Genomic DNA, 19,847 nt, shown 5'->3' with positions numbered 1-19,847 from the left:
AACCAACTTCCTGTAGGGAAGGTTCCCAAATTTGCCCAAAGAGGGCATGGGGTGTAAGAATCAAAAAAAGGTGTTACATTGACAGCTGCGACACAGCGTAGGAGTGCCTATTTTCAAGTGCCTACTAAAGGTCAAATTTAAAGAAAGGAAAATTGTCCTCTGCAAGAAAATATTGAGTAAAGTGCACACGTTCTAATCTTATCCTCAGGGTTGCAGTCTATAAAGCAAGTCATATTATAGCATAGTGTGAATGACCCCAGTTAGTCTGCGAATGACGTTAGTCGCTCCAACGGTATGCACTGGTTTGGAGGGGCATCTTCATCACCTTTGCAGGCTTAATGGCAACTTGGAATCGTGGCTCGTGTTTCTGCACTCAGGTTTCTATGTGTCAAGGACACAAAGTAGTTTTTGTTACACTTTTGTGCTCAGCACACACTAAATAAAAGGTGTCTTTAACAAGTGGTTAGAGTAGCTAAATAAGTTAAAATCGCATTACTTGAAAATATTACTTAAGTAAAAGTAGTCATCCAAAAGAATGACTTAGAAATAAGTAAAAAAAACAATTCAGTTAAAAGAATACTCAAGTAATGAGTAACTACTTAAGACGTTTGATTTAATTTTTATAAACAATGGTACAATTTGTACTCAAGTAAATGTAACTCGTTCCTACCCTCTTTTGGTCTTGGATGAGGAGTTAAATACAAGGAGATATCTTTACCCTATCCACAGTTTTATCTATTACCCAACCTAAAAATATTAAGCTCCGTAAGTAGAACTCGACCCTGACAGTGATGCAGTTACGTTACCTTTACCATGACCCATTTGTGTGCTGCGCTAACTGGCACCGTTGGATAGATTACCTAATACAGTCCAAGCACGTTATTAGACCCCAGGGCACTGGGTAAGTCACTCTGAGTTCTGTTTCTGCCCTTTTAATTATTCATCAAGGTGTTGCTTGGGATGTAACCTCAATTACTGTGGGCTTTGAGGCCGGGTCACGTGTTGTTAACACTATGGTGTGATCAGAGCCACTGCAGGGAAGCCTGCCAAGGGGTGGAACTGCTCTGTGACTTGGCCCTCCACCCACCTCAACTGATTGGTTGGCATTTAGCTTGGACGCTGCCTGCGGGGAGGGCTGGGTCGTTTCGCGCGCATTGCCTCGTAGCCGCAACGGGCGCCAGACGACGGTGTAAATACTGTAAATCAAAGCTTGATTGGTGTGATCAGCGTGGCGCGAGCAGCCGCTTGAGTCTGAAGGAGGCCTGGAGGGAAAGGCCGAGAGCAGCTGAGGGTTTAATGAGATTAGAGGAGATGTGAACTCTCCCTCTGAGTGCACCTGTAGTCAGCAGGTGAGTAGTGCAGATGCAGTTTGGCCAGCATAGCTAGTGCACTTGATTAGAGGTCACGAGAAGGTCTCAAAAGACAAGACTAGACTGAATACAAAATGAAAAAAAAAAGTATTCTTACTTATTCTTACTGATCTGAAAGTGTCAGGCATATGTGCACCTCAGTTTTCTTGCCATCTGGTTTTCCAGCATTTATTTCTCATTGTTTTGTTGGCTTGTCTAAGGTTTAAAATGGATTGCACCAAATTCACAGCAAGGGTGCTTAGTTTCTGGAAACCACCAATCAGAGATTGTTGAAAGTTCCAACTTTGAGAAACTCTTCAATATGCCTTTTCAGGCTCAACTAATGTTCCAAGCAGAATGCCAATGGTAGTTGTACTACTTTGTGATTAAATAAAGATTTTTTTTAAAATAAATGTACATCACATTTTATGAAAAAGGCTAACAAAAATCTGCAAAATACTGATTAGATTATCAGCAAATACTATTTGTTTTCAGATGATTTAGTTACGATTAAGGAATAGATTCATCATGAAAGCTAAGGTTCTGATGTAGTATTAATAGATTTGTAAAAGTAATATGGAAAATATATTATTCTAATGAAAACAGTACTATAAAAAAAATGAAGCTGAGCGAATATTCCCTATTTAATATTTTTCTGAAGGTTGATTCAAGTCATCTCTCCTGAGATCATGTTTGGACAAGGAAGAAGCTGCTAATTAAGCAGTGGAAGCGAAGGTCACAATATTGCTTGGCCCACGTGGATCCGGCAGATAAGCTTTGTCTCGCTGCTTTTCATTACGCTTAAAACCAGAAAAACCCAAAGTAAACCTGCATGATGGATTCTGGGACAGGAAATGCAAACGCAGTGTGAGGCGCTTGAGAGCTGAGTAGATTATCTATAGCCGCAGTCATGCCGCTTCCCGGGATTGCAGCTTTTATTATGGAGTGTTTTATTGCTGCCGGGAGTAAAGCTGACAAGGAAGCGGCAGCTATAAAATGAAGCCTCCCGTTCTTGATTGTCTGCCACCTCCTGTGGCGGCTCTGCACTGTTTTTGCATGCGTGTCCATGTCAACTGTAAGTGCTTACTGGGGATTGATGTGCATTGTGGGCTTGTTTGTTTCTCCAGTTGGTAGGAGATGAGAGACTCAATCTCTGCAATTGACCAACCATCAGTAAAACCTCCTGCTAACTATTCATACAGAGTAGAGCTACGATGGAATGTTAAAAATTATGCAACATCCATTCTTGCACAAGGTGTGTAGTGGAATATAATAAAAAAGTGACAATTTCCTGGGTATATTGTGCCATCATTTATGAACATATACACACTGGCATACATGGCTACCATCCACAATGTTATCGTTGGACTTAAAGACAATAAAGTGCCCTGTTAAGGTTTTTTTTATGCTACCCCTGTGTAATAAAAATGACACTGCACCGCAGCTGTCTGGCAATAATTCCTTATTTTCATTCTCAGCTGGCAGGTTTAATTTTGTAAAAAGCAATGTATTTGCCCCCCAAAATCCCTGTAAAGTGAAAATAAATGCTTCTTTAAATTTGATACATCAGAGAAATAAGATGAATTTGAATGATTAAAAGAATTGCGTACTAAATGAGGCACCAAATTTGTCATAATTCAAAGACTGTGTTTTAGAAAACGTGAATGCCCACAAACCCACTTAACTGTGAGATCGCTATAGGCATTGGGTCAGGGGTGTCCAAACTCAGCACATGGGCCACCTAAAGGCCGCTGCCTGGTTTTCACAGGCCCATGGCACATTATGAAATTATCATTAAATATGACCACAAAAGAAGCTCACATTTAGCCTAGATTCAGTTGCATTTCTCAGCACTAGATAGAGTTGGTCATTTAAACAAATCGAATGATCGTTGCTACCCCTCTCAGATATATTTTTTACCCAATTTCATTCATTTCAAAGGTTTGACTATACTACATTGAAAAAACAATAACAACTCATCCTCTGTGAGGCCCTTCATTCAAAATGTCCCAGCCTAATTTTACAAATAATGTCAGTGTTTTATTTTATTCCTAGATTATTTTAAAACCTTTATTTAAGGGTCTTACCTAATGCTATGATGCACGTATGGCTCCATAACAGTGATTATGTATTCATAGGCACACATTGAAGAAGAGCAAGATTGAGAAGAAGCTAAGCGCTGACAGGATGACCCACACTAAAAACCCCTGTCATTACAGGCATCAAACTGTTCAAGGCCATAGACTTTTACTCACTCGATCCACTGGACCTTGAATAGTTTGATTCAAAAAATATACAATTGCAAGAGCAGAACATTACGCAAGAACGGACCACATGCACATTTAAGGAGATGGCAGAATTTCTGCTATTTAAGTTGAAAAACCTCATTGAGAATGCATCTTAATTTTGTTAAATTACTACATTACTATCTCTTTGAAATATAAACTGCATTTTTATTTTGATATTTCCAGTAAAGACATCTTTATTTGGCGCCTAACTCTGGCCTCTTGCAGGAAAATAAAGACAATGCACTTGATCCTGTACCCTATCACTTTCCAACTTCTAAAAATGACATTGTTTACTTGTAACTAATTTGACCAAATAAACTTCACAGTAATTGTAATTGTAGCTTAGGCTGGAGTGCACATTCCTGTGTGTAATAGAGATATGATTTGTGGGCACTGGAGGGTAAACAACCTGTCCGGACCTGGACATTTAAGCTAATAACACTGTGGACGGTTAGACATTATGGTTTTGGTTACATATTTCAAAAATCATGTGTCTTGTGCAACTGTTAACTTATTGAAACTGCAATATAGTGCCAAATTTTATGTTTGGGCATTGTAACATAACCGGCAAGATGCGGTTTACTTACAAAACAAAACAAAACAGTATATTATCATTAAAATCGAAACGTATATGGACAATCAGATTTGTTGCTGTGGTTGTTGTTGCTGTTGTTAGCCTTCACTAACTGGATTTGGCATTCATTTTTAATAGACATTGGAAAGTTGTCAAAACAAAAGCTGCTCTTACCTTAGCTGTTAACTCAGGCGTGGGCAAACTATTCCGCAAAGTGGGTGCAGGTTTTTGTTCCAATCTCTAAAAAGGAAACATTTCTATCAATCTGGTATCCTAGAAGTGCAATCAGTGGATTACAGTCAGGTGCTTCTTGTTTTCTGCAGAAATCTCATTGGTTCAACTGTCTGTGCTGGATCGGTTGGAACAAAAACCTGCACCCACAGTGGCCCCCAAGGACCGATTTGCCAGCCCCTGTGCTAGTTTGTTTACAAAATGGTGTCTGCACCGAGATAGCAACAATGTGTTTACGCGCTTGTTGGTGTGCTAATGCTTCCGTGCAGTAAAAGCAAAAAGCAAGGTGTCTGTGGTGTGAAAGCGTGTTTTCTCTCTTCTCTGATTACTGCTGTTTGGCAGCTGACGGCCAGTAATGGAGACATGGCTGTCAGGAAAATTTGTAGCCGTCTGCTGTGGCGCAGCTCTTCATTCCAATCAGCAGCTGTCAAGCAAGCTAGGGTCGTTATTAATGACGACCACTAACTGCCTCACAAATTCTCGACACTATTTGAGAGCCAGCGTGAAATAAGGTTACACTCTCCTGGTGTGCTGCAGGGGGCTCTAGTGCCTTCATCTCAGATATCAAACAGCTCCACTTCTAAAGCTCTTCTTTGGGATTGGGATACTAATCAGAACAATGATTAAAAAGACGGGTCATTGAGAGAAGGAGCAGCTGGCACACAAGTAACTTTTAAAGTGAAACAAATTGATGTGGTGCCAATCACTTAGGTAGTAATATGATGTGTCTTCTCTGGGTAACTGCAAACCACAAGTTTAGTCCACTTATCAAAGAACATGCCTAGCTCCCAAGATCACTTGTTGCCAGACAGAAAAGGTAAGGTGCAATCATGCATGCGTGCCATCAAGATTTTGGGAAAAAAATTAACACTTTGGGCACTTTTGTGGGAAGAGAACAAAATGTAAACAATGGGAATCTGGTAAGAATATGTCCTGCAATAATCCTTGCTGCAGTGACAATCTAAATGTGCATTCCTAGACACATGGCAACCTGGGTGAGAGGGCACATTGTGACGACACTGCAATGACATCATAAAATCTCATTTGCATCACTTTCTCTGTCGGCGGTTCCACTTAGCAACATGAGCAAAAAAAAAAAAAATCGGCCAACTTCTGCCATATAAACCACCGACTCTTCAAATGCTTTGCCGCCACTCAGTGGGAGAACGAAGCAGAGGCTCGGAGTGAATTTGGGTTGACATCCAGAAAGCGACACGCCTTCTGAACTGCCTGCCAGGCAAATCGGCAGAGCGTTCCAGCGGACAGGTCGGTTAAACCTGCTGCGCTCCAGGGCACAGGAACACCAAAAAAATTCCACCACAAACTACCTCTCTATCTATGTGGTTGTTATGGCTCACACAGCTTTCCTTCTTTCATCTGCCAGATTACTTATCCGCCCTTTTAGGTTGATGAGCTGCACCACAAATAAAGATTGATGCTTTTGGCTGTTCTGGTCCTTGTAGAAAAAAAGGAGGGAAGATTCTTATCCTGTGACAGCAAGCAATTACATCTTAAGGAGGTGTAACAAGCGTCTGGATTATACTTGTCAGAGGTCAGATCGAGAGCACATTGCTTCCTATTGGTGAGTTGCAATCATAGGCAAGAGTTGAAGCGTTTTTATTGTGCATAATTCCTTATCTAAGGAATTTTGAGCCTCCGAGGTGTGGGTGTTTTCAGTCGCAAAGAATGTTCACACCTGTAGCAACTCACCTCAGTGTAATCGTCTTGTGGGAGGCCACCTCCCGCAAGCACATGCTGATTACTTAGCGGATAACGTGTTGTTGTTTTGCCAACAGTCAGACTACCTGAGAAATGAAACAGCAAACTAAAGAGTGCTGCTAATAATAGTGCTGATGAGCATCTGTTATAGAAGATGCTGGCGCCATTGTGCCCCGTGGCCTTGTCTGTTCACTACGACTTGTTCTACCTTAATCCTAAACCACATTCCACAGCATGCGAAACTGTCGGTGGTTAAGCGGCTGCGTGGGAAGGTGGATGTGTCACGTGTGTCTGTTTGCAGGTGATTGATTGATAAGACTCGCGTTTCTAATCTCCTGCAATATATGCATAAACATACATTTCCTAACCAGTAAAAATCATGTCCTCTTTATGTTTGATCCATACCCAACTAGTCATCAATGAAAAAAATAGTACTTCCAACACAGACAGACAGTCTGTCAGTCTGATAGACTCTCTGTCCATCAGATAATTCTGGATTTCACACAGTCCATCCCTTTATACGTTTAGCAGACAAATGGACAGTCTCAAATATAGTTTTGTCATTCCGACAAATAATACACCAAGTCTACCTGGTTGTCTCTCGGTATGCCAGTCTGACACACAGATGAACAGTCTCATAGACAGTCTGTCAATTCAACAGACAAGACACACATGTTGGTAGGTAGGGTGACTGTCTCAGAAAACAATGTTTCAGAGAAAGACAAGAGAATTGAGGAGCTGAGTAAGCAGGGAAGTGATAAGAGAAAAATGGGCACAAGACCAGCCGAGACAATATGGGCTGTAGTACTTCAGATACGGGTTTATTGCCAGTTGACTCGTATGCGTAACCCGCTCGGCACCACGTCGTCAAAAGCTTACAACTAAGGCAATAAAGCCATCCAAACTACTCCCCGCATTGAACTGGCCTTAAAAGACAAGCCGTTGGAGTTTTGCGAGCGGAAAAGGAAAACATTACTGTGAACAACTCATCAAACAGAGGAACAAGACGAGGGCTTCCTTTTGTATAAACTTCTACACACAGAGCAATGCCATTAATTGAGTTGTAGAGTATATATTGACTTATTAATCATTTTCTGTTTATTTTCATCTCCTGTAACAAAATATACTCGACATAATATTTAGTTAAAACAATTGAACCTTACTCCGCCTTAAAAGTGGTGCAAATAGTTCTCCAATTTTTCCGTGGTATTTGACACAAACTGTCAGGCCCGTAAATATCTCGCATTAGTGGTGAATGACTGAAGAGTTTATTTCCAGATTGGAGTGAACACCTTTGGGCGCACAGTTCAACCGCTGTTAAAGAAGGCAGGGCGGTTTGCCCGTCATTCCAGAGTCACATATCCGCCAAGCAAAGTGAAGCCTTGCTTGACTATGCCCCAAGCTAAACAACAATGATGGACCAATAACACTCTCAACAGACACAATATCGTACTTTGGATCTGTATCGTGTTTTTTGTGTCGCCGCGTTGTGTAAACAACCAAGACGAGGTTCTCATCATTGACGCAGCAACATCTGATTGTGTGTAAAAACTTGACTTGATACACTCAAGTGGCTTTATATTACTCTGCTGTCTATACAAGTAACGTGTTATGTGCACGGTAAGAGTTCCCACCTGTTTGTTGACATTGTGTTGTGCAAACTCTGGAATCAAACCACAGGCATGTGATCATGAGTCACTTATTCGCTTCACTTATCCTAATTTCGCCTCACATTCCAAAATGAATGTAAGATCAAGACTCTATGCTTGAATATTCTCCCTGAAGCAGATTTTTACCTTTGCACATTTTCACGTCACAACATGATCATGTTTAAGAGCCATTAACAGCGATATGTATTGAATTCATTTGAACTTGGAAAAGCTGACAGTCATGCAAAATATTACGTTTTCTCACCTACCACGATAAATTGATGTAGCTTGACTTTTCACATGAACCAAAAATCAGACAGAGTAGTGCTTACAATTAATTGAAATATCCAGGCTCAAGATACTTAAGACTAAGTAAATTTTAATGATGTCCATTTGACCATTTTTACATGGAAAATGTCTAAATAATTATGTTTCTAAAACTGTGTTTTAGTTGGACAACAAATTTCAGTTTTATTCCTAAATTAAAGTATGTTTTCATATGTTATGTTGAGTATTTGTTGACCATCTAACTGTTACATTATTGAATGCAGTCAATGTATTGGATGGTGTGTATTATTATGATTACTATTACACTGGGGTACAATTATAAAAGAATCTTGATTCACATTTTTATGATTATAGCTATATTTTGCATGTCTACTCCAAAATTGCAGGAAGATTTTTTCTAACCTACCAGATCTTTCCTCCATAGTTTATCTATTTATGATGTTGTTACTAGGTTTTTGCACTGAATTGTATAGTTACAGTTGCGATATCCTACATTAAAACATAAGTGTTTAATAAGTATCCCCCCCAAAAAACAGTCAGACCTAACTGAACAAAAAATGTGTTCCCCAGTTTTAGCCATTAGCATTGAAACAGCATTGCTGTCAGATATTGCTTCAGTCTTTTAATACCGAAGCGATTTTGCCGCCAACACTATTTATTATACACAATAGCCTTGTATACTTTGTATAAACATCAGTGAAATGTTCATTACCAAACTGACTGGGTTGGTTCCAGAACAAATGTAAGCAAAGCCAGGATTTGTTTTAATCCATCATCTTTTTTTTGGAAGTGTGGAAATAAATGAGAAACTTGGCTTCGTAGAACTGGAATGAAAAATGATAAAGAGCAATCTCTTCACTGGTTGCGCTGCCATTGAGTGGGATGCGTGCGGTCAATCACAAACCCCATTATTCATGCACGCTTCATAAACTAAACACTCGAAGGATTTCGCTTCTCGGAAGAAGAAAAATATCAGGTTGTTGGATTTGCTCTACTACTGTTGTGTCAGCTTGTTCATCACTATCTAGCAGACGCAAAATGAGAGATATAGTAGCATACTTTCCAGACATTCATTCATTCCGCCTCTTTTTTAAATATTCATAGATATTCATATGATCTATTATAAGCGATCGTACAGACTTGCTATTTCATCACTATCTCGTTGTTTTGATTTTCACCACACTTAACCCAATTAAGCACTTGAGGAAAGGGCTTATTTCTGTCTTCCTCTGCTCTACCCTTTCTGCCAATTCTCTGTGGCCCGTGTTGAGTAAATTGCCTTGTGAACAAGTGCCAGATCTTAAAATCAATAGTAAAATCAACACGACTCTGGAATGAGAATAATATGGCTGCTAATAATGCCCCGAGTGCTTGTTAAAACTGTGAATGTGATTAACCTTATTAGAAGCCAGCCATTTCATGGATTACATCACATAATTACAACTCGCCATTTAAAATTCACACCTGAAAAGCTTTTGATTGTGTTGGACATCTCTTGTAGAAGGATAAGTGGCACGGAACAATCATTCATTTTCCGTACCGATTATCCTTACAAGGGTCGCGGGGGGTGCTTGATCTCAGAACTGTGAGGCCGACACGCTAACCACTCGGCCACCGGGATCGCCAATAAGGAACATACATTTTTTTTTAAATTAAAAGAAAAAAAGAGCATTCCCAAAATATTTGACTCAAAACAAACAAAATGGAGAAGTTAATCTATTAAATGCATTTTTCTATCATATTCAGTAGACAAGGTCCCCTAGCGGACAGTGAAATACAGTGGTACCTCGACATACGAGCGTAATCCGTTCCGAGACTGAGATCGTATGACGAGGTTCTCGTAACTCGATCGCACGTTTCTCATTGAAATGAATGGAAAAAAAATTAATTCGTTCCAGCCCTCTGAAAAAACACCAAAAACAGGATATTGGATTGGAAAAATGTTTTATTTCTTCTAATTCCCCATCTATTAACAAAGTAACACATAACTAGTGGTTTAATAGAAATAAAATGTGTTTAATCTAACTAAAATTGGGCGGATTTCGCCGAGGGGAGAGGGGCACAAAAGGGGTGGGGGGGCTTCGGTTTTTTTTCCACACAACGCACTTGTAAACGGAACAAACACTCCACCCTCACGTTCGCTATCGATGGGCTGTTTGGTGTTGTACTATTCCCTTCAAAATATTCCGAAAATGATGCACACATGTCCTCACAATCGGATAACGCACGACCACTTGCCAACGAGCAGCAGTCTTTTATCAGCGATCGCTCTGCTGCTCATGGGAGCTTCGGGGTCGCTGGCTAGCTGCTCCTTTTAGCTTGTAGCATCTGTGTTCGCATCCCCTCGAACGACGCCTATGATAGAGTTGCTACCGGGGATGCTGTTGCGAGCCAGTGCCCCTGATGTTCTTATGAGCAGCCAACGAGAAGTAATATAATACTCCTCGTATTAGATAAAAAATAATAGGAAATGCAGCAGCTGAGCTTACCCACGTATTGATTGTGGGTGAAGTTTTATTCTGAGAAAGAGTGCCATTGCCTGTCGGCGTTGTGTGCAGGAGTATACTTCATTACCCAGAAAGCCCTCTTTTCCCCGCACATGCGCGTTGTGCGTTTCCTGTTCTGAATAACTCCTCCGGTGCTCGTAAATATTGTTATACACGAAAGATATGCAAAAAAGACAGTGCCATGGCCACCTGGCTTGGTCGCATCACGAAATTGTGATCGCATGACGGGCGAATTATTCGATCGAAATTTCCGTCGTAAGACGAGAATTTTGTATGACGAGCGGTCGTGTGACGAGGTACTACTGTACTCTCCAATTTTTTCCCCTATTTTAAGTTTGTATTATTGTTTCCACAATATAAACTTTTCATATATATTTGGCGAACCCGAGCCAAAACATGGTGAATCCATGACGTGCCGAGGACTTACTAGATGTAATATACCTATTTATCTATTCTGTATCGAATATAAAATTTACTATATCAAAAAATTATTACCTGATTCATGATTTGTTTCTGAAGAAACTGAATAGGAAGAGGACTTGGGCCATTATTTCGTGAAGGCGTTAAACTGCATGTCAAAGCTACACTCACGTTTATGTAGAGATGACTAAAACAATGAAAGGAAGCCATGGAAATGAACAATTTAATGGCTGAGCTATTAGCGCCGCTTTGGCTGGCAATGTTAAAGATGGATCGCTTATCTGACTTTAATAGCTGGCACAGCAGCATTAGTGCTGAGCTGAAGCGAGGAGAAGAACAATACAGCACATTAGAGGGCCAGCCGGCACATGCCAGAAACTGCTCCAGACTCCTAATTAGCATTCATTAACAGTAAGGGAAAGAGCGATTATGCTCTTTAAGTAGTGCATTAGCTCATGTTGCCGTTTCCGCGTGTCAGCAGATCTCAACGGGGAGATTGTGCCGCCACATCAGGGAGCAGACTTTGTGCTGACTGTGAGGTTATTGCTGCTGTTTGCCATGACCTTAAAATACACCGCTGCTTTTTGTTTACACGGCTTATTACTGCTAACAAGACCTCCGGCTGAGTCAAACAGGACTGTCTGCCCCTGTTACCGCTCCCGCAGACTCTCAGATGAATGCGGACTTCTACTTTGTCTTTTGCTTTTCACGTTCCTTAACAACACTGTCTTTGCCCCTAAGGTATGTATGTGTACGTCCCGTGTATGATGGGAATGAATGGAAAGATGGATAAATGGATATGGTCTATATAAAAAGGTTGCACGCCCTTGTTTACATAACATAAATAAATACATTCATTCATCATCTGTGCCGCACATCCTCGTAAGGGTTGCTGTAGCCTATAAACAGGATTTTTTTTCTATAGTCTTGAACGGGAGAAAACAAATAGTGGCCAACATAATTATCCCCATTCATCACAAGAAGTAAAACATTGACATCCAGGACTCAGCTGTACACAATCATCGAGCTGCGGCTCGACTCAAAGAGCACCGACGGCTTTGAGGGTGAACGCAGGAACTCGCGGGTCTACCAATAACTTCCTTGTGAAGAATAATAATAAAAAATTCATTCATCTTCCATACCGAAAGGGTTGCGGGGGTCGCTGGAGCCTAACCAAGCTATCTGCGGGCGATAGGCAGACTACACCCTAGACTGGTCGCCAGTCAGTCGAAGAGCAAACACAGAGACAAACGACCATCCGCACTCCCAATCATACCGCCACCAGCGGAAATCGAGCCCCCACCAAAGTCAGGCGAGTGAACCTCTACACCACGAGGTGACATAATAAAAAAAGGTGATAAAAAGAATCGTCGGTGCACTCAGACAAAGAAAGCGAGGGCAAGGAATTGCTTGGTTTCTTTTTTTTTTATTTCTATTGTTGTCACTGGAGCAAACGGTCGAGTTTCACTAACGAAGCGCCCTTAACAACCTATCCTCAATCACATACACACACATGCAGACAAACGCAGACTCCCACTCTTTCCTTTCCTCACACCAACCCTGTGTGCTGTGCTAATATTGACTCTGCTGACTTACACTGCCTCCATTGAGTCAAACACAGAATTGTTTGCTTGAATTAGAACATCATTGAGATAACAGGCATGGTGCAGCCCAGGCGAGGGCGAGGTGCTAATGCCGCTCAGTCAAAACATTGTCATGCAATGGATTGGATGATTTCAAAGCAGCCAACATATTTATCTCAGTTGGATTTTTCTAACGTTCAGATTCCTACGTCTCGACTATTTGATTGAAAATCTAATTCCTAAAACATGCTTTCAGTTATTGAATGTCTTGGAAATTAGTACTGACATAATATTATTAGGGAAGAGGTAAAAGCTGCGGTGATATGGAAATAAATTCATATTTTACTACATTCGAGAAATCAAGATCATTGTTGACCTAACGGCAGAATTGGCGAATTCATTTTTGAACATGCACCAAAAACAAGAATAACAGCAAGAGATTTTTAAGATTGAGAGGTTAACTGTCTCTGTGTGCCCCACGACAGACTGGCGACCAGTCAAGGGTATAGTATACATTCACCCGAAGTGTGCTGGGATGGGCTCCAGCACCCCGCAACCCTGATGTGAACAAGCAATGTTGAGAGTGAATGAATTATTATGTCAATACCAACTTGCTGCTAAGAGAATTACCCAATCAGGGACTAGTATAGTAGTATTGACAAAAAAGTCGTCAAGTTTACAATATTGCCAGCATTTCCCACCAAAGCTTATTTTCCTTTTCCTGGCCTGCTATTGTTAATTGCACCTGCAGTTAGTTTGCCGTTGACACTCGTCAGATTTTATAGGCTGTGTATACGAGTTTGTTTTCCTGTGCCGGTGGGCCATTTTTAAAGGTCCAACCCTTGCTCATTTGAGAAAACTCATGTCAAATAACGTTGAAATGATCTGCTGATTTGATATAGGGTGCCCAAAACGGTAAGAAAATGCAGTTAAAGAAGAAATGGTCACACAACAACATCCTTCAAACCATTGGCAGTGACTAACGCGCATCATTGCAAAGCCGACAATTGTGCACGAGGGCTAGATTTAGCAAAGCAGCCCCACAACATAGCGGCCATCTAAGTGTGTTGAACTGATGCCGATTGCCGAGTTGAGGCCTCAGAGGCAGCAAAAGACCACATTTGAAACCACACAAAGTAGGTGAAGAGCATAGTGAAAGGCTGGTGGCAGCGCAGCAGTCTTTCCAGTTTACGTGCTTTAATTTGATCCCTACGGGCGCTCACTATGTTTTCAATGGCCTTGGGTTATGTATCCACTGGGTCATGTAAGTTAAATGAGCTGAGCTTAGTGTAAATAAAAAAAAAAGAAAAAAGCGGCAGAGAGATGCTAATGTTGTTGGGAGGGATAACAAAGAAATGTCAGCACATTTCCTCATTTTACTTTCAAATTAGCCTCATTTACTCAACAATTCTATAATTACATAAAGGCAAAAATATTGTATCCAATTCCATAGTATTTAAATCAGATTATTTAATTGTCGTTTAACTCCTTTACTGGCACTGATGATGCGTTGTGGCCTATCCGAAAATAAAATAAAGAGAAAATGAAGGTGATTTTAAATGGATAGTAGCAATCTGATGCAGTATTAACTCGTCGGTTGCCATTTTCAAGTGTTCCAGTGGTGAGGATAAGCGGTTAATAAAAGGAATTAATATTTGTAATTGAATGAGTCCAAAAAAAACAACTTGTTCAGAATGTCCTCACTTTACGCTGACCTTGATGAAAGCGGGTACTTTGTATTTCCAAACATTTCAAGTCTCAAGCAGAACACTATCAAGATATCTATAATTCACTCGTTTCCTAGCCAGTATCAATTGGACATTCTTCGGAGATCTCAGAGAGAAACCCTGCCATTTCCCATCTTCCAAGAATGTTGCAGCCAATTTCATGTCAGATATTTGCGGTGGCACGAAATCAAGCATGAGTCAGATGAACAAAGAAGGGGGGGAGAAGAATTGGCAGGGCTAACATGTTTGTCTGCTCATATTGAGGAAGAAAGACGGGAGGGGCGTTGTCTGTTCTCCGTTTGAATAAACTCTGTTGCTGTTCAAACACAGAGGATTCTGGCCAAACAAGCTTATTCAAGGGGGTTCTGTGTGGACCATGTTAGCTCAGCAAATCCAGCTCCACAAACAGGCTTCAAAGGCTCCGGCCATCGCTGCACAGCGTTTGTACGCCCGTATTGATCACACGGCAGTCAGTGAGAAACACTGTCACTCAGACTGACAAGATAATGGCCAAAAATGTCGTCTGTGATTCGGCTGCATGGCCATTTTGTGTCTGGTAGCTCGATGTGATGAGAAGAAAAAGACAAGCGCAAATTGGATCAGTCTACCACAATGTACTGAAAAGCCATGCAACCAAACTGAAATTGAAATACTTTCTAATAAATGTCTTTTCCATTGTTTTGGTCCACACTAAATGATATTCACGATTGCGTGTAACAGTCAATGGTTGATGGACATGGCATCCATAATCCAGTATCTCAAAAAATGAAGGGCATTTCTGAAACTGAAAAGATAAGGGTATGAATTACAAGCACCTTAATTATATGTGCATCTCAGTGGAAAGAATCTCGATAAATCAACTAGAAAAAACTAAAATAGAATTTCAAGTGCTCATTTGCAAGTAGCCATGGTTTGCATACTCAACTTTGAGCAACCCTCTTCCACATGAATGTTATTTATACAAGATGTCATCTATCCTTTGAAACTGTGCTTAATTCAAATTACTGGTCTGTGAAATGATATCAAATAGCAATTTGCAGGCAGCCCCTCTCAGTTTAAAAGGATTGAACGTCCATCACCATCAATCATGCACTGAAATATGAGTATATTTACTTTCCGCCTGGCCTTTTTTGATCATGGGAAAACAAGAATCCAGGTGCTGAAATCCACGGGCAAGAAAAGGGAAAGCTAGCACAAACATAAACAACACATCCAGAATGAAGCAGTTGACTCACAAGCGCAGAGAAGACAAAGAAAGACCGCCCACGGCAATGCTCCTGTCTCACAAGGAGGCCGTTATTCACAATGATTTCTCTGCCAGCTGCCCCGTAGTTTGCCTAAACTGGCCTCACAGGCAGCTCGAGCCTCTTTACTATTTTCGACTTCACATTATCAGGCAAGTGCGGGGCCACGTGCAGATATATGCACTCCCCAGGTTATGTTCAATGGGCATTAATCAACTGGATAAACACGGCGTGAAAATAACACGGTCCGTGAATTCGCAAAACGCTGCAGTAGGCATGGGGTGTTTTTACTCTGGCCTCCTCATTCGCCAGCATTCTAATCTTTGTCAAGCACACGAATGCTGTAATCTCAGCCGTTTTACACAGACCTGCTCTTGTGCGATAAAAGGTGCTGCCTTATTAGACGGAACGAACTTGGCCATGTCTAATGAATTAAGCAACAACTCCTTAACGCGCCGCTTGTAATTGCCGACCAATTACGAGTGCAATGTGCAAAGCGGTGGATAAGAGCAGCAGTGGGAAGACTCATTTTGAAAAGATGAACCAATAATGTGCGTATTTAAAAGCCCAAGTTGGCCCCAGACTCACATAGGGTGTGCGCTTATTGTCGTTTTACCTGAGTAAATGAGAATGAAGTCTACACCCCTTCTGCTAAGATGACACAAATTTGTGAAAAATAAAAGTGCAATCATGCAAAATGATTTGAAAATGTGGTCCACCTGTAATGACCTATTTCATGATCATCTGAATTGAGTTTTTGTTAAACCCTTTTTAGGCTAAGCAAATATTTTTGGTAATTTAAAAAAAAGAAATCAAACACCTGATTTCCACATTCGGAAATGTCACATTTAGGGTCATATAAGCCACAATATCAACACAGTGTCCACATGTCTACAAATATATGAACGCAGACTCACAAATATAGTAATTGTATAACTCATATTTATCGAAAAATATAATCATAATTGTATTTTTGAATATAATTTTACATAATATAAATGAATAATAATCTTAGTGTACACATTAATAAAATGATAAAAACATTCATTAATTTTTCAAACTGCTTATACTCACAAAGATCATGGGGGTACCGGAGCCATAGATGAAGGACACGGAATTGATTGCCATACCTAGGGAATAATAAAAACACTTTAAGAAAAGTAAAGTTCACTCTAGTGATAGCTCACAATCTCATTCTAAAGTTGATTGTATTTTTTACTTTCTTAATTAATAACTCATTGCCAGTTATTGACACCAATAGCCATTTAACTCATTTTAAGTGGGAGAACAGACTGCAAAAGCTAATTCTTCAATGATCGTCCGATCGCTGCCAAAACCTCCCACTCACAATGGATTGGACATCTAAAACCGAAATAGCCCGCCAGAGAGTTAAATAGCTTTAAAAAGATGGATGTTTTTTTCCCAAGAAGAGCAATAAAAAGGAAACAAGTGAGATGATCAGACAGACTCTTGTAAGACTAATGTGTGCGTGACATTGACCGACTTTTCCATCCTAGCTCAAAACTTCATATTTTTCAGATGAGTAATATCAAATAAAAAGCTCAAAATTGTTCATCTTGGTCTTTTAGATAAAGCTCACATTGGAAAAAAAGGTTTGTAGACATTTTGCTTCCACTAAATATTTATAATTAATGCTCATTCAATCTATTTTGTATTGGGGGGAAGGAAGCCCACGTGATGTGAAAGTCAACCTCTGTTACATTCAGGCTATTTAGTCATCATCCATCAGGCTGCTTTTTGTAAGCGTCAGTGTAACCTAACCCCTCATTTCGTCAGCAAACTCCTTTCAGTGCCGCTTAAATCATCTGCCAGCGACACGCAAAGCCACAGCTTTAACTGGATGACATCAAGCACTTGGGATTTTTTCCCCCACCCGCCTGAGAAACCCATTGTGGTTACAATGAAAGTGAGTCAACGGAAATCCGTCATGGCATACTGTCACCACAGGAAGGACCCGACCAGCTGAAAGTGCAGCCAGTACACTCAGCTGACAACTGCTAGCACTTAGAACAAAGACGGCAAAAAGAGGGAAGAAAAAATGCCATTCAGCTAAATTTGTGCCTGCTGATAGCATATTCTAATATTCTATATTCTGTATTTTTGGGACTGTAAGTCGTACCTGAGTATAAGATGCACTTGCCAAAACATGCACAATGAAAAGGGAAGAAGATATATATGTCGCACCTTAGTATAAGTCGTACCAACCATTGCATGTGCAATTAAAGGGAAAATGCATATATTGCATTTTAGGGGGCAGTTTTTTATTTATTTAACAGGCACCCAAGAACAAACACGTTAAAAGTATTGTAAAGTACAAGCACATAGGTAAGTTGGGAAGAAAATAATATGAAGCTGATTGGAACAAAATTATGATACAAAAAAGTAATCTTAGTATGATAAAGTATAATGGAGCTGTTAACAAGTCAGCTAGAAATCTAGCAACAATTGGTCCAATGTATTTTTTCCAAAAGATTAGCTTTGTTTTTGATTTTTTTAGGGGGTTGTTGTAATAATTACTTTGCATTTAGGGATTAATAGCACAAAGCGGGAGAGATGAGGATATGGAGAGACCTTTTTATCTTATTGAATGATTTATTTTCAATGACAGAGAGATTTTTGCTGCCAGACCTCCAAGTCTAAATGGATTGAACATCTATCCCTTGTCAGTGACATTGAAAGATTGTCACTCCCAGCCAGCAATTTATTTTGACAGTTTTCTATTTTACCTCCAAGGAGGTCTGCAGACTGGGGACTCAATGAATTTTGCATACATCAGCTGCAGGAAGAGCAACTGAGAAATGTTCATTCCTTTCCAATGCTCAGCAAGAGCGTGTGAGCATGCGCTAATGTGAAGGAACGTGGGGTGAGCAAGTGCAGAAGGGGAAAGATTCCCAAGACGTTTGGAGATGAGCCGAATGACAATTGACTGTCTGTCAGCCCACATCTCCAGCTTCCTATCTTTTGTCAAACATTTGGCTGGCAGGCAGCCACAGCCTTGACATATGACAATGTAGACAGACACCACTCAACCAAAGCTTGACTCCCATGTCCTATTTGCACGCTTGCCACTAATTGACTTTCATTGTCAGGGTTTCTTATCTCCACCACAGATAGTATCATCATGAATTTTAGTGCAGTTGTGGTTCATGCCACAGCTAGTCTTTTTAAATTACCATTCATTAAGCAGTTAAAATACTAGGAAAGCACTTGCAATGCCCGTACAGCAAAGTTCTGCTTTTCTGGTTGAGCTAAGAATTTTTTTTTAACCTGTTGGTTTCTTTCCACATCAGATTAAAAACCATCATTAGTGGTGGTGCCTTGAGATGTGGGTTTAATCTGTTCTATGACCAAACTCCATCTAAAACACTAACCTTAAACTGTTCTTACCAAGTGAAATTCATGGAGATGCAAAAAACAAAAAAAGTATGTAATATGACACTTAAGTAAACTAAAGGGAATTAAACAGAACAGTCAGTGCACCAATTGAACGGACGCAGTTCCCTGCCAACCTCGGTTAGCTAGGGCTAGACTTCATGTCATCGCTGCTTGCAGAGCATAAAGAATATGCAGTATGATAATTCTGAACTGAAAACACATCGCTTGTACCTCAATTGTGCACTAACATCAAAGCAAAAGCAACATTAAAATTTCAGTTTAAAAAAACACTCAAATATCACCCAAATCTCAGGAAACCCTACAAATATATTTGTTGAAATTGGACAAATTATAAAACAAAACTCTTTAGTAGCTCGAAATGTTTCAGAATTGAAGTTTTCACATTTGCTCATCGCAGATACAAGTGCACAGCTTGCGTCAATCCTCAAGAGTCTCTTTGTAAACTCGTAAGGTTGATTGGAGGCCCAAACATAATGGTGTCTCTATGATACTCATGCCTCTTGGAATCAAGGGTTGCGACAATAATAGTGTGGTACAAACCTGGTCAAAAAGCAAAGCACTTGGCGTGAATTTAATGGCCAGTGGTTGCTCTGGGCTCTTGACCTTCTCTGCGAGGCTTCGTGTTAGTCACTCTTCAACGCTTTCCAGTTGAAACTCAGCCAGATGAGATTTTAACTGTTTGTCTACAACAGGGGTGGCCAAGTCCGGTCCTCGAGAGCCCCTATCCAGTCTGTTTTTCGTATCTCTCTCTCCTCTACCACAACTGAATCAAATGATCAACTCATCAAGCTGTCCAGAAGCTCGATAACGATCCAGCTTATTTGATTCAGGTGTGTTGGTGGAGGGAGACA

The 19,847-nt window shown here is 40.4% G+C and overlaps 1 long non-coding RNA gene across 2 annotated transcripts in view; it reads right to left on the bottom strand.

Moving 5' to 3' along the window:
• LOC144070965 (uncharacterized) overlaps nucleotides 1–19,723 on the bottom strand; it is a 47,470-nt gene extending 27,747 nt beyond the window's left edge. For both annotated transcript variants that reach the window (XR_013299515.1, XR_013299516.1), the window contains exons 1-2: nucleotides 19,537–19,723; nucleotides 16,654–16,709 (exon numbers count right to left, since the gene is read on the bottom strand). This is a non-coding gene — a long non-coding RNA (uncharacterized LOC144070965). The remainder of the gene's footprint in view (nucleotides 1–16,653; nucleotides 16,710–19,536) is intronic.
• Between the last annotated feature and the right edge of the window lie 124 nt (nucleotides 19,724–19,847).

Source organism: Stigmatopora argus, chromosome 3, assembly GCF_051989625.1.
Source record: "Stigmatopora argus isolate UIUO_Sarg chromosome 3, RoL_Sarg_1.0, whole genome shotgun sequence".
Classification (NCBI taxonomy): Eukaryota; Metazoa; Chordata; class Actinopteri; order Syngnathiformes; family Syngnathidae; genus Stigmatopora; species Stigmatopora argus.
This window is presented reverse-complemented; position numbering and strand designations above follow the sequence as displayed.